The sequence below is a fragment of the Camellia sinensis genome, chromosome 3 (assembly GCF_055761805.1).
Source record: "Camellia sinensis isolate YWXY chromosome 3, ASM5576180v1, whole genome shotgun sequence".
Taxonomy (NCBI): domain Eukaryota; kingdom Viridiplantae; phylum Streptophyta; class Magnoliopsida; order Ericales; family Theaceae; genus Camellia; species Camellia sinensis.
This window is the reverse complement of record NC_138963.1, coordinates 34,118,490-34,134,403: the sequence shown is the minus strand read 5'-3', so window position 1 is coordinate 34,134,403 and position 15,914 is coordinate 34,118,490. Positions and strand designations below refer to the sequence as shown.

Genomic DNA, 15,914 nt, shown 5'->3' with positions numbered 1-15,914 from the left:
AGATATTCACATCTTATTCTATAGTGGACAATGGTGAACAACTCTTTATGGGCAACTCCTCAACTTCCAAAATTGAAGGACAAGGAAAGATTGTATTCAATATGACATTTGGAAAGGAAATCACTCTCAACAATGTGCTGCATGTATCGGACATTCGCAAGAATTTAGTTTCCGGATCTTTGTTGAGTAAGAATGGGTTTAGGCTAGTTTTTGAAAGTGACAAGTTTGTACTTACCAAAAACGGGATGTATGTAGGAAAAGGTTACATGTCTAATGACCTTTTCCAATTAAATGTAATGTCCGTTGTACCCTCAGTTATTAATAATACATCTTCTTCTTACTTGCTTGAGTCTTCAAATTTATGGCATGGTAGACTATGACATGTTAATTATGGATCTTTGCGTAGATTAATTAATATGGAATGTTTACCTAAATTTATATATATATAAAACTAAATTGAAAAATTTAATAAATAAAGTAAGAGATACAAATTTTAGGAAACCACTAAGGAACCTAAAATTTGAATTTAGAATTTAAATAAAATTCCCACAATTACAAACTTTAGGAAACCACTTAGGAACCCAAAATTTGAATTTGGAATTAAATTATATTCCCACAATAATTTTTATAGAAAAAATTCAAAAGAATTTTTTTATCTAAAAAATTAATGTTAAACCCGAAAACGACGTCAACTTCCCATTCACTCATAAATGGTTTTGGCGTTCCGTCTTCACCGTGTGACTTGCCACGCGATAAGAAACACGTCATCTCTTCGGATCCACCCCAAAAGACGTTTGGGGCCCACTCAAATTTGTGCTCAATAATATGTCTATATTAAACCATTTTTTCCAACAACAAAAAGCTGCGTTTTGGCAACAGCTCAAAAACGTCAAATCATCCCATTGCATTTTCAATCTCATTTGGGAAGACTCAAAAAAGTAACATCCAAATTTATCAAACTATCCTCTGAAACATTTTAATTAATTAATTCAAAAATTTAAAAGTAAAGATATTTTGGTTATTTTGGAGTGATGTGACATTTTTAAAAAATATTAAATCAAAAATCAAAAAAGTCAGTTTTTTACCAACTTCACAAATTACTACCAAAAAAGTCAAAAAAACTTGATAAAAAGTCAAAAATTAACTTTTTATCAACTTCTCAAAACACCCCTTTATTATAATCCATTAAGTGATTACTTGTAGCTAATTGAACTCATACACGTAGTCCGGATTGTCCTATTTTTTTTTTTTTTTTTTTTTTTTTTTTTTAAGAAAAGTCCAATTGAAAATATTATTAAATTTTTTTGAAATACTATCTAATCTATAATATATATTAAGTAAAAGGAGATTTTTAACTCCAAGCCTTGTGGGAGATTCAGTCTCTCATTTTAAATTTTTTGATTTTTTAATTTAAAAAAAAAATCTTATCGTTTATTAACTTCTCCCAACTCCCAAGTCTTACCCTCATAATAACACTTTAATGCATTAAGAACAAGTATAAAAAAAAATTCTTCGAAATCCAACACATATAAATTCTTTGAAAAGTCTCAACACATATGATTATTATCCCTCAGAGTAATACTTTAATGCATTAAAAACAAGCATAAAAAAATTTCTTGAAAAATCTAACACATATGATTATTATCAAAATATCTATACTATATATTAAGCAAAATGAGATTTTTAACCCCAAGCTTTATGGGAGTTTCAATCTCCCAATCTAAATTTTCTGATTTTTTAATTAAAAAAAATCTTAACATTTATTAACTTCTCTCAACTCCCAAGTCTTACCCTTATAATAACACTTTAATGCATTAAGAACAAGTATAAAAAAAATTATTTGAAATCCAACACATATGAATTCCTTGAAAAGTCTCAACACATATGATTATTATCCCTCATAATAACACTTTAATGCATTAAGAACAAGCATAAAAAAAATTTCTTGAAAAGTCCAACACATATGATTACTATTAAAATATTAAATTTTAATATAATATAATAATAAAAAAAAGGACATTTAATTTCTTGAAAAGTGCAACACATATAATTATTATCAAAATATTAAACTTTAATATAATATAATAAAAAAAAGAAAATATTTAAAAAAAATTTACAAATCACAATTCACATATATAGATAATTGTAAACACAATCCGTGCATAGCACGGGTGATACACTAATTAAACTTTAATATAATATAATAAAAAAAAGACATTTAGTTCTTTGAAAAGTCCAACACATATGATTATTATCAAAATATTAAAATTTAATATAATATAAAAAAAACATTTTAAAAAAATATTTAAAAATTACAATTCATATATATATAGATAATTAGAAACACAATCATTACATAATACAAGTGATATGCTAGTATTATCGTTACTAGAATATCATGTGCGTCATCATTAATCTTCTAATAACCTAATAAACATAAATTAGCATGTACTATCTGTGTGTAAGCATCAACACATGGTGTCGAGGGATTACAAAATAGAGATTTATTTGGAAATAAATAGTAAATTAAGACATTTTATGCTCAAATTTTTATAATCTTCAAATTGTATAGAAATTAATCATAAAATCATATGAAATCATCTTATTGTGTCTGATTTTATGATCGATTTATATATTTATAGACTTTTTTTAATTGATAATTTCCAATAAGTAAGAGACTGAAAAACAATGTATGTGCTTAGTTTGAATTTTTTGGATTTAGTTTTTTGTAATTTTTTTTTTTTTTGTGTTTTTTTTTTTGTTTCTAGTGAATATTTTTAAAAAAATTAGATAAACCTTACTTAAATGTATCTAAAAAATAAAAAAAAAAATTATAAAAAAATATTTTAAAAAATTAATAAATTCCTAAAAATACGAGAAATATATTGAATTCTCGTTTTTTTTTTATATTTTTTGTATTTAGTTAATTTTTTTTTTACAAAAATTATAATTTTTATATGTATTTATATTAGGTGTGTCTAAAAATAAAAATAAAAATTGTTTAAAATATTTAAAAAATTGATAAAAATACAAAAAAAAATACAAAAAAAAAAAAAATAGAATTTTTTAAAAAGTATTTTTAAAAAATCAAAAACAAACAAAGTGAAATTATTGCCAGTATGAAGATGGTGACATTTTTATCAGATATTTTATCGATCTCGTTCTTCCCATTGCCTTCAAAATCCAGCAAAACGTCCAAGAAGTCCTACCGGAGCTTCCCGTCTCCAGCAAGCTGGTCTTTTATGCGTTCCTTCACATACCCAGAAGCAATCTTCAATGCCTTCCCCATATCCCTTTCCATTTTCCCCTTCAAACCCTTCAAGTCAAGAAACCCGAGCAACGGAAACAAATCTCCGATGTTGGGGTGTCCTGTCCACTCCATTAGTCCCATCATGGCTTCGAAAAACTCCGACCCTTCCTTGGACTCCGGGTCCACCAAGTCCCGAGACAACATAAGGTTTCCAAGCATGTTGAATGAGGCTAGGAACACAAAACGCGCCACGTGGACCCCGCGTGCACCGTTGAAGGAAGAGAATTTCTCTTCTATCCAAGTCAACATGTTGTCGACGCACTTTCGCCTTACGGGTACTGTTTCGTTGATCCGTTTGACAACGAGCATTTCGACGGTGTAGATCCGCCTAAGCACGCGCCAGTATGTCCCATAGGGGGCGAGGGCGAGGGACCCTTTGTGGTAGTCGTGGACCCGCATGAGGCCGGAGATGGAGCACTCGGCAAAGGAAAGGTCGTGGTTCTTGAACAGCTCGGTGGCAGCTTTGGTGGTGAGGATTACCATGGTGTTAACCGTGCCTATCCGGAGCCAAATGACAGGGCCATATTGGTCCTTTAGCTCGGTTAGGGTGTGGTGGGGCATTTTGCCCAGATCGAACATGTGGCCGAACACTGGCCACCTGGTGGGCCCGGTGGAAGGCAGACGGAGGCAGAGTTTTGGTGGTGGCGGAGGAGGAGGAGGAGGAGGAGGAAGAAGGTTGATGATAAAATAATTGAGGACCAAAAGAAGAAGCTCCAAGCCCATTCCATGCTTGCGAAAAAGTGTGAAATTATGCTCTTTTTTGGGTTGTTCCTCTTCAGTTTAGTGTAGTGTACGGGAAAGAAATAAATCTTCTCGTATAATCCTGTTGATTAAGTCTGGCTCCTCCGTACGACATCGCCTTATTCCCTGAAAACACAAACGTGAGCTAGCCGGCGGGTGTGTGCTGGATACCTCTCCGATGCCTAAGTCAGCGAAATAGACAAAGACAAAAAGCTCTTGTGTATTTGTGAATCAAAGTTGTGTGTTACCTCTCCATAGGTGATGTTGTAAGCTTTTATAGGTTCAGCGTGGCACAATTTTAGTACGACTTTTGCTCCTCCATGTAAAGTCCTCCTAGGATTCATACTCCTGAAAGATAATGCATATCTTTCAACACCCCCCTCACTATATAAACCAAGTGAGATGGTTCTACCATGGTCAGACTTCAACATGATCGAGGTAAGCATGGCTATGCTAAACCGCAGACTAAACTGAGATAACATTAGCTCGGCTCTTCCATTCACTGCCCTTACCTTGGCTCTTCTTAATGCTAACCACGGTATGTCTAAACCGGAATAACCAATACTCCGGTCCAAACCGGGATAACTTTGTGAGTGACGACCAAACTTACTATAAGCTCTTTGGGACCGGAGTAACTTTACACCTCTCTTGGGCCGGAGTAACTTTATGGCCTTTTTACTCAGCCCTTTGCAATATGGCCCATAACGGCCCATTACCCAGCTCGGCCCAATTGATAAGTATAAATTACCCTCTCATGTAGTGTAATGTGTTGTGTGTCTTTGTTTGTAGATGAAGGCATTATTTATAGAATAATAATAAATAAATCAATAGTTCTAGACAACCTTATCATACGAAGTTTAAGAGTACATCCAAAAACGTTATTTAGAACATCTCCAACGGTGAATTAAATTTAGCATCAGATTCAAATTTTGATAAAAAAAATATTTTTTGGTGTTCTAACCGTTTCACCAAATTGATATCAAAATGAGAATTCAACAAAAAAATCATCAAACTGAGAATAAGGTACTGATTTTACCAAATTCCTGTTCCTGACCGTTAGAAGAGCTGAACCGGTCAACTAGCCGGTTGCCCGGCTGGTTGACCAACCGGTCGACCACTAAAAGGTTCAAACAGTTCAAATGGGTTGATTCGAACAATTCCAAAAATATATATATATATATATATATATTTTGTCTTACCGGTCAACCACTAAAAGGTTCAAACAGTTCAAATAGGTAGGTTCAAACAATTTTAAAAAAAAATTTGCCTTACCGGTCGACCAACCGGTTGTCCCTGGAGCAGATTTGATGAAAATCAACCATTGGAGCATTCTGTATCAAATTGAGAAAATGGTCATTTTTTTACTCAAATTTGGTGAAAAATTAGGTGAACCGTTGGAGATGCCCTTAGATCAACTGGTGTTTTGAGAAGTTAGTAAAAAGTTGACTTTTTGACTTTTTTTAATGATTTTTTGGATAAAAAATTGGATTATTTTGGATTAAAAAAACTGACTTTTTATGGCTAAAAAAAATAAAAAAACTAGCTTTTTAGTGGTGTTCCCAAAACTGCCCCAAATAGAGCATTTAGGGCAAACTCTATAAAATAATAGTTATGTTACATTAGAATTTTACTCACGATTAATCTATGATTCAAATTCATTTTATGAACGGACCACACAATACATATACTCAAATTCAATAATATTATAACTAATATGTATGCAAAAAGAGAAAATGTAACCTGCCTTGTTTGTTTGGGGAGTTAACATTTTAGTATTAAAAAAAATTACTAAAAAAGTCAAAAAATCAACAAATTATACCCAAAAAAAAATTAAAAATTCTTCTTTCTCTCTATTTTTTGTATTTTTTTCATAAAAAATTATCACAAGCATACTAATTTTTCTTGCCTAATATTTTAGTAAAAAAATTTAAAAGTTACTAAAATAACATGTTCTCCAACGAGGTGACCATATGTACCCTTTGTTACGACTCTTGTGTGTTTATGACTTGTGGTGATATTATGAAAAATGCTTGGGAGCACTAATTAGTGCTCCCACTAATTAGGTGGCAGTGGGTCCCGTCATTAATGATGTGATGTTTTGGTCTTGGAGTTGTATTTTTTTTTTATTTTTTTTACTTTTTTAATGCATTAGTGCTATTAGTGGTGATGTTTTTAGTGGGATGAATCATTGTTGGTGATATTATTATGACACATTGTAATGTTAATTATGATATTATTTTAGTTATGAATTAAGAATTCTTTGGCTATATCTCATATGATGTTTAATTATAGCTTAATTTTTTATTTTTAGTTACAACCCTTGTAGTATTGAGTAATGCCATTTACAATAATCAAAATCACAAATGACATAACTTGTACATGAATATATACCATAGAATTCCCCCTAGTTATATTACGGGATTTGATTTGTGTTAGTCTTATTTTGATGATTTGAAACCTTTCAATTTTTAGAGAATACTAAATAGAACATATTGTTAAAAGTCAAATTAATCGGACATTAAAGCTCATTCATCAAATCAAATTTGTATTCAGAAAAATGAATATGTATTTATCGAACCGAATACAAATGTAATTTGATAAAAGGGCTATCGATATTTGATCAACTTAATTTTTTATATATACTTTCTACTCGATATTCTCTAAAAATTGAACGGCTTGGATGAATAAAATCTAAGCCGAAATGAGCCTCACAAACTGCACAACAGTCATTGCTTTGCATGCGCACAATAGTGACTCTAGACTCGTACACCATATACACTTTATTATGTATTTTTATAGAAAAATGCTTAAGGCATCTAATCTATCATCCCTAAAATTCACTCCTAATGATGTGTCTGACAAAGTGTCAAATTTTAATTTGTCAAACATTTTATCATGTGGGGTCTAATCTCAATACTACATCATTAGTGGTCATTTAGGGGTGATAAATTAGGGAATGTAGCATTGTTGATTTTTATAATAAATGTTACGTAAAAAAAATAAAAATTTACTATATTTTCCTCTCTTTTTTTGAATTTTTATATTATATTATATATATATATATATATATATATATATATATATATATATATATTTGTGCATCTAGGTATCTAAAAAATAAAAAATAAAAAACGACTAAAATATGAAAAAAAATTCACTAAAAATAACAAAACACAATAAATAAAACAATTTAAAACTCAAAAAAAAAAATTGTTTTTTGTTCAGTTTTTTTTCCTGTTTAAAAAAAGAAGAAAAATATTGCACCACCAATTGAGATAAAATTAATTTTCTTTAAAAATTCACCAAATACAAAATATATATATATATATACAAAATATTGAATATTTTATATTTTCATAGTTTTTTATTTATTTATTATTATTTTTATTTCTTCACAAATATTTTATTTTTTACGTACATTTAGATTATGTACACCTAAAAATAATAATTAGAATGTAAAAAAATATTAAAGAAAACAAAATATAAAAAATCAAAAAACTCAAAAACTATTTTAAAAAATAAAAATCAAACAGAATATCTATATTTTGCTGTTTAAAAAAAAAAATAAAAATACAGCGCTACCAGTTTTTTTTTCTAGAAGGCGAAGCGTTTGATGAGTATGTTTTGCATTTCGGCCACGGCTTCTCTCCGCTTCTCAATTAGATTGGAGGTGTTAATGGTGGATCCAAATTCGGTAAAATATCACAATAATTTAAATAGTGTAATATGTAAATATCATCTTTATAAAAAATTATATTGATTAGATATTAATAGTTATTTGATTAGATTTTATTTATTTTAATAGTAATTATGATTTTAAAAATAAAATTGTAAACACAAATATAAGTTGATTAAGTCATTATTGATATCCAATTACTAATATAATTTTTTATAAAGACAATGTACTCAACAAATTTTACACATTAAACGATTTAAATTATGAAAATGAACCAGGTTGAACTCACTGCAGCCTAACAACACTATCCAATTTAGGAGTTGTTTGAAATGTCATAAATAAGTATACTTTTTAACTTTTTGGACTAAAAAGTTGAGAGAAAAAAAATGGTTTTTGAGTTAATTTTTTGACTTTTTACACAAAAATATGTATTAAAAAATTGTATAAATTAGTGTGTTGGAAAAGATAAGGACAATAGGCAGTAGGCCATATCGTTTGGGGGTGTGAATTAATGATAAGAAATGCTTGTTTACTTTTCACGCATTGCATTGGACGGTGCTGTTTGGTTCGTGGGGGCCATCACGGGTCTCGTTTTGATAATCCGAACCGTTCAATGTGTAGAACTCATCGAGTGCTATATTTTTATAAAAAATCACGTTGATCGGATATCAATAGCTATCTGATCGGATTAGGTTTTTTTCAACAGTTAACCATCATTTTTATACAAAACTGATTTAATCATGTAGTTAGCGATATCCGATCAATGTAATCTTTTACAGACATATAGTACTCGACGAGTTCTACATATTGACGGTTCAGATTATCAAAACAGAACCCGTGATGGGCCCTCACGGGCCGAACAACACTGTGTTGTTTGTGCACCTCGCCTGTGCAATTTTTCCAAATCATTTCAGCAACCGTCTGTGGGACGGTTTAGACTGAGTTGTAATTATTTGTGTGTATAATTAATTTTTTTTAAATAGTGATAACTTTTTAATTTTTTAAATAATTTTTTAACTTTTAAAAAAAAAATTTAGGCCAAGTTTGACAACTCAAAAATAATCAATCTTTTTATCTTTTTTTTATCATATCATCTCTCTATTTTTTTATACATTTTTTTATAAAAAAATAAAAAATAAAAAATAAAAAATACATTTATTTAAATCATTCTAAACAACTCTGAACGAGTCCATATTTTTGGATCAGAGAGGAGCTGGACGCTTGATTCCCTTTTTGTGTGTTTTGTATTTTATTTTTATTTTTTTCTTGACCCTTTTTGTCTTGTCTTTCCTCCGAATGTTTGTCATCATTATGAACCCAAACATGAGTATCTTTTCCGGGAATTGGGATCCTCCCCTTAAGCCCCTCCTTCATTTCCTCCTTGCAAGGGCCTTCGGGTCCACTTTGAGGCCCAGTTTTGATAATCCGAACCGTTCATATTTTTAGATTTATTCAGTATATTATACTTGTAAAAAATCAAGTTGATCGAATATCATAAAGTATGTGTTCGGAAAACTGTTTATTAAAAAATAGTTTGTAGTCCTAATTTTCTGAACGCATACTTTCTGATATCCGATCAACTTGATTTTTTACAGGTATAATATACTGAATAAATCTAAAAATATGAACGATTCGGATTATCAAAACTGGGCCTCAAAGTGGACCCGAAGACCCCTGCAAGGAGGGAATGAAGGAGGGGGCTCAAGGAGGGAATCTGGACTCTCTTTTCCGGAGGATTTCATAGATGACCCTATGAAATATGAACCCTCTTATATTAGATTATCAACAATGATTTAGATTATTAAAAAATACGTCATTAATAATATTAATGTATTGAAAATAGTAAAAAAAAAAAAGAAACAAGGCATAGAAAGTGAGCAGGGTCCACTGCCACATCATTAGTGATCCTTCTAATGCTCTATTTCTAGTGCTTCTAAATATTTTTCTCAGATCATTTAAAACATTTTTCTTTATGTGACCACCTTGTAGTCCTCTCTTCTTTAAAAAAACAATTTTTTTTTTAGATGGGTTCTCTTAAAAAAAAAATTATCATATTCCATTTTTAACTACTATTGCTGTGTCTTTGCCACCAACTTTTTAGTCATGTTTGATTTGTATTTGTGAAATAATTTTTTAAAAAGAATTTATAAAATTTAAAATTTAAAATTTTGTTTGGTTGTATGTTTTGAAATTTTGAATGATTTTTTTTTTCTTTTTTGTAATTGAATAGATAGATGTGACAGAAAAAGTGATTAATTGATGTGTAAAATGTGAGAGAAGAAGAGATGAGAGAGAAAAAGTGATTAATTGAATGTAGTAAAAAAATAATATTTTTGGATTTTTTTTTCATAAATTTTTAACCGAACAAATTTTTTAAAAAATTTCTTAAAAATTGTCTCTCATGAAACAAACTAAACAAGTTTGTCATGGGTCATTCTAGGGGATGATTATTTAGTACGATTCTGCTGGGTAGCTCGAAACGAGCAATCCCGAATGGCTTGAAAGTGTATTTTGCGCTTGCTGTCATGCGCTTAGTAAGTTTTTCAAAAAAAAAAAAAAACGACAATGTTACGTAACTCAAATTTTGTGGCTCAAAAGTGGCTCAAATGGCCAAAACGACGTCGTTTTGAGTACAGAACAACATAAAAATGGCCATGGCCATTTGAGCCACTTTTAAGTCACAAAATTTGAGTTACAAGACATTTTCTAAAAAAAAAAAAAGGCATAACAATTAAAACACCAAACACATTAGAGAGGAAAGGAGATGACCAAGCGCGGGAAACAGGAGAGCAGACGACCGACCAACTTGGGTGTTCGCCGACGACTGACTTAGGTAAGCTACAATAGTGAAACATCTTCTCCGACGACTACCACCTATGTTCGAAATCTCTACCGCCATGCATAGGAGATTAGGTAAGTTCGTTTTCTGATTTTTTTTTGCATTTGTGATAGGTGCAAATCTATTAATTTTTGTGATGCATTTGAGATGTTTGCAATGGTCTGGGTTTTTTTTTTTTCCGTTGGTTGTATGGCCAATGTTTTGGTAGTGATGCATTCCAGATGTTTGATGAAAATCCACATAGAGAAATTGTAATTTTGTTAATGAAAATAGTAAATTCTGATGCATTCATGTATGAAGTGGGCATTCCAGGTTTTTGTATCAATTATGATGCATTCAATTATGATGCATTCCAGTTTAATGAAAATAGTAAATTCTAAGGAAAATGATTTAGAGTAAATTCTGATGCATTCTAAGGAAAATGGAAATAGTAAATTCTGATGCATTCATATATGAAATGGTTTGTAATTTTCGTAATGAAAATAGTAAATTTTGATGCATTCTATGAAGTCAGAATTATGTTTATTGCTTGAATGTGATGGGAATCAGTTTAAATTTGTGAAAATATGGTTTGTTCTTTTTTCTTTTCTTTTTTTCCAATTAGTGCGGCTTTTTTTGTGTACAAAATGTGAGGGGTTTTGGACATACTTGTCATACAGTCTGGTTTGGGAGGTGAAAGAATACATGGACTGAATTTCTGTTAATACACTCTACTTTTTAACTATCTGCAGTCACTTACACTTTCTTTTATGTCTGTTTACTAGACTGAATTAGGAATTTCATGCTCTACAAGAAGCCCAAGATGGAGTTAGGAATTTCATGCTCTACAAGAAGCCCAAGATGGAGAATGATGCTGCCATTGATGATGAAAAGCAGAGGATTGACAGGAAGGGGAATGGAGAAGTTCTGTTTTGAGGCTTTAATTGTAACCATTTTTTTTTTTTTCTATTTTCAATCTTTTCAGGTTTTAATTGTAACCATTTTTTTTCCCTTACAATAAAATAGAGAAGTTCTATTTTTATTGGTTGTGTTTATTAATTTTGAATTTTATTTCTTCTTATATTTCTTTGTAATGGCTTTGCTGGAGAATTGGCTATTATACTAATAGCTATTCATGGTGAAATTGCATGGAAATTAAGTTCTAGAATGTATTGTTTCTTTCTGGATGTTCATAAATGGGTGATTTTTTTTATTACACTATAGAATGAAATGAAAGTAAAAAATATCTTATCAAGTATAGTGCTCATATAAAAGGTTTTATATTGGAAGACAAAAACAAGGGGTTCTAAAGGACACCAAAATATAAACATTAGGGATCACATAAATCATCGCCTTGAAATTTTTTTCCATCCTTCGAAGCCTTCTACCATGGTCATGAATTTCAATGTCCATCTCCGAAGAAGAAGCCATTTTAATCTGCATAAACAATGAGAATGTAACATATATGTACAAAACATATGGGTGTGATTGCAACTTATGCATACAAATCCAGCAATTCATTGTTAACTTTCCCCGAAATAGTATTTGAAATTCCTTTTTCTTAAATCCCTATGTTAACTTTCCAAAGAAGTCAATGGAACTCTCCAAAGAAGTCATGCGCATAAAAGGGGATTGCTTGCATGAGTTTTATATATACTTGCTTGATGACAAGGTGTGAAACATGAATCAGTGTGAATAATGAATCAGTGCTAAATAGTCAATGGAACTCTCTAAAGAAAAGGGTGAGAAATTTTTATCTTCTTCTATGAATAATGAATCAGTGACAAAGTACTTTCAGTGGACAACAAAAACCATATATATCTCATTTACAACTTGCTATTATAATTTTTTAGGACATGGAAAAATTATTTAGGTGAATTCTGTGATGGTTATCTAGGGAATAGGTTGCTGGATGGTGTTGGTTGTAGCAAGGGAATATGCTGAAATGGACATTCTATTGTTGAGGTCTTAGAACTGATTTGGTGAAAGCATGTGGAATTTCTCGCAATTTATTGCCTCAAAGGACAAAGATTTTTGGGGCTGGTTCTTACTCATATTTGGCTCTGTTTTCTTTGTGGGTTTCTTCTATGCTGCAATTATATCGAAGTTTCTTCCACCATCTGATAATGCTCTCATATCTGCTATACAAACCGACAGGTAAGCTTTTGGTATATATAAGTCTTATGTCTAATAAAATTATTTAACATTACTTGGTATCGTTGAGTCCTGTTTTAAGCCTAATTGGGAGCTTTAGTGATTTATAGCTTTATCTAACAAAACAACTTCACTTGCTTAATGCCAGGATATTAGGTAGTTTATAAAATTGTATCAAACACTGCCTAGACATTGTATCAAATGGATTGCCTATTAAATTTTTTTACCTGTTTAACACTGCCCATACATTGTATCAAATGGACAGTGTTGAAAATTTTATTCATGTTCAACAGAAAATTTCACCAACAAACTAATATGTAGCAGTGAAAATCATCAAATTTTTCATTCAAACAGCAGAACATATATACATACAATATATCAATGAGTCAGGCAAAAAGGAAAAACACAAAACCCCAATTTCTTGAATCAGGCAAAAGGGGAAAACATGAAACCCCAATTTCTTGAATCTTCAAACCCTAGTTTTGTGATGTCGAGTTTACCTGAGATTCATTTTCAATTGGTCGGTAATCCAATGTATTACAAGTTTCTGGCACTGAGAGGAGTTAAATCAGTATAGTCGAATAAGAGGAGCATGAGATGGGAGGAGTATCCCGCTGACCACCAAGTCGGAGGAGAATGATGAGAGTATGAGAACTTTCCGCTGTGGAGGCGGATGAGGTAGTCGAATGGAGTCGGATGTCTGCGTCGGAGAGGTAGTCGGATAGTCGGATGAGGAAGCGATGACAAGGTTTCAGGTGGAGAGGAGAAGAGAGGAGTAAGGGGATGAGAACGATAGGGCTTTAGGTAGAGAGGAGTTTGGGTCCGAAGGACGGAAAATGATTGGTGGCCCTAAAAAAGTTGGCCCTAATACCCCTAATTTCCATTTTTGGAAACTGTTTTTTTTTTCTTTCTTTTTTCCTTTTTTTTTTTTTTTTTTTTACCTAAAATGGCATTTCGGGGCATTCGAGCCCCGAAGCCTCGGGCCCTCAATCAGCGCCCGATAGAGAGAAGTGCGTGACTTCAAAGTTTCGAGCCATTTCGAGCCAATATATTCGATCTCTAAATCATTTTCCTATCAACTCTGTTACGTAGTTCGAAATATCAACGGCTCGAATAGTTTACAATTTCAAAACGACGTCGTTTTAGGATTTTTTTTTATTCTCTTACCGGTAAGATAATATTTTCCGTACCATTCAAGCCATTCTAGCTCTCACGCATTTTCCTTTTCCTATTTCGTATTCTAAGAGTGTGTGTTATAAACAAATTATGATATTTGTAATATTGATTATTATAAATGTCATAATTAAATTTTTTATAATTATGATTGAAAAGATAATGAGTCACAATCAAATACACATAAGGAATAATTAAAAAAAAATAAATTATAATCAATATAATAATCATAATATGTAACACTCCGTTTTTTTAATTCCACTTAAGAAGTTTAAGGTTGGATTTCTCTTTTGTTGTTTGCTCGGTTCATAGGCTCGGAGAGTGGCCACTCTGGGTCCAATTGTTTGCTCGGTTCATAGGCTTAGAGAGTGACCACTGATTTTCCAATTTATATGCTTGGTCTGGGTCCAAAAGAGCTTACGTAGACTGAGTTCTCAATCATTAAAATAATAATAATAATAATAATAATAATAATAAAATAAATAAAAAGGAAAAAGAAGATAGATTGAATGAGGTTGGTAAAGAATTTGAATATAACTAATTAATTAATAACTAACATCACAATCAATTATAATTAATTATCACAAATGTCATAACTGAAATATACAATACACACTACAAAAAAAAGGATACATATCATAGAATTTTTCAACATGATTTTTACCGACTAAGCTAAGCAAAGAAGTCTAAAATTGAGCAGTTTTTGAGTATTTTTGTAACATGCTACTTTGTTCCAATTGTATAGGATGAGGTGCACAATAGTGTTTTATTTGACAGTTGTTATCTATATAAAAAAAATTACTTAGAATTTTATTTATAATTTATAATTTGTGAATAAGATTAACTCTGCGTATAGTTTACAACACATTAATTTTAATTTTACGTCTTATATTTCACTCTCATTGTAAAATTTTGGGTAAGCCTTTTCATGGTACTTAAAATTATTGTTTGTTTAATAATATGAAAAGTGATAATTAATAATTGAGTAGTATTATGAAAACATAAATATATATATATATATATATATATAAAAACCATACATAATGACTTGGGAGTGGTTTGGGATGATTTAAATAAGTGCACTTTTTGACTTTTTACGAAATATGAGTTAGATATGGGTTGGATTTGAAGTGATATGTTAGAGAGGTGATGTAACTGAAATAAGATGATATGATTTAAATATGATAGTGATTTTTTAACTTTTTAACTTTTTTAGATCATGCCAAACAAGGCCTTGATTAAGTTTTGAACATGTTACGTTCTATTAGGCCTCGTTTGGGAACAGGCTAATTTAGTAACTTTTTGGCTAATTGGCTAAAAAAGTAGGTAAAAAAAACTTGTATGTTTGGGATGACTTTTTGACTAATTAAGAAAAGCTGTGCAAAAAGTAGAGAGAAGCCGTAATTGTTGACTTTTTGGTATAACTAATTGGCTAATTAACTAATTTAGTAACTTTTTGGCTAATTGACTAAATAGGTAGCATCCCAAACGAGGCCTTAGTATCCAACAATTTTTCATCAAGAGAAAGAGTAGAAATAATAATAGATTGAAATCTTTGAGAGAGAGGATAAAGGAATGAAAAATGCTTATGACCCTTATAATAGGAATGAAAAATGCTTAATACACTTATAATAGGATAACTATTAAGTAGTTCAAAAGCATAATACAATTACGTAGTGAGAAATTTTGCAAGCGAAACATGCTGACTCTTCTTTATTAAATGGTTAGAAGACAAATAATGATTCACTCACGTTTTCTCATTCGTTAATAGTATTAAATAGATATTGTTACATGGTAGTATATTATAATTTTTTTATCCTTAAATTTTCCCCAATAAAATAGACTATTACATGTCATTGTTCATTGATTTATTTAAGAATTAATCAATTAAAACCAAACTTTAAATACGTTAAATCTATACTATATATTAAATAAAATGGAGTTTTTAACCTCAAGACTTGTGGGAGATTTAATATCTCAATATGAATTTTTTAAATTTTTTATTAAAAAAAAAACTCAGCATTTATTGATTTGGTCAAAAT

The 15,914-nt window shown here is 30.6% G+C and overlaps 1 long non-coding RNA gene and 1 pseudogene across 1 annotated transcript; both read right to left on the bottom strand.

Annotated features, from left to right (window-relative positions):
• The window catches only part of LOC114306067 (cytochrome P450 76A2-like), a 72,385-nt pseudogene extending 67,786 nt beyond the window's left edge, over window positions 1–4,599 (bottom strand).
• A 7,133-nt stretch (window positions 4,600–11,732) lies between these two features.
• Window positions 11,733–13,678, bottom strand: LOC114301879 (uncharacterized). Its single transcript, XR_014363746.1, has 2 exons — window positions 13,200–13,678; window positions 11,733–11,982 (listed from the first exon to the last, which is right to left on the bottom strand). It is a non-coding gene; the product is annotated as an uncharacterized LOC114301879 (long non-coding RNA).
• Between the last annotated feature and the right edge of the window lie 2,236 nt (window positions 13,679–15,914).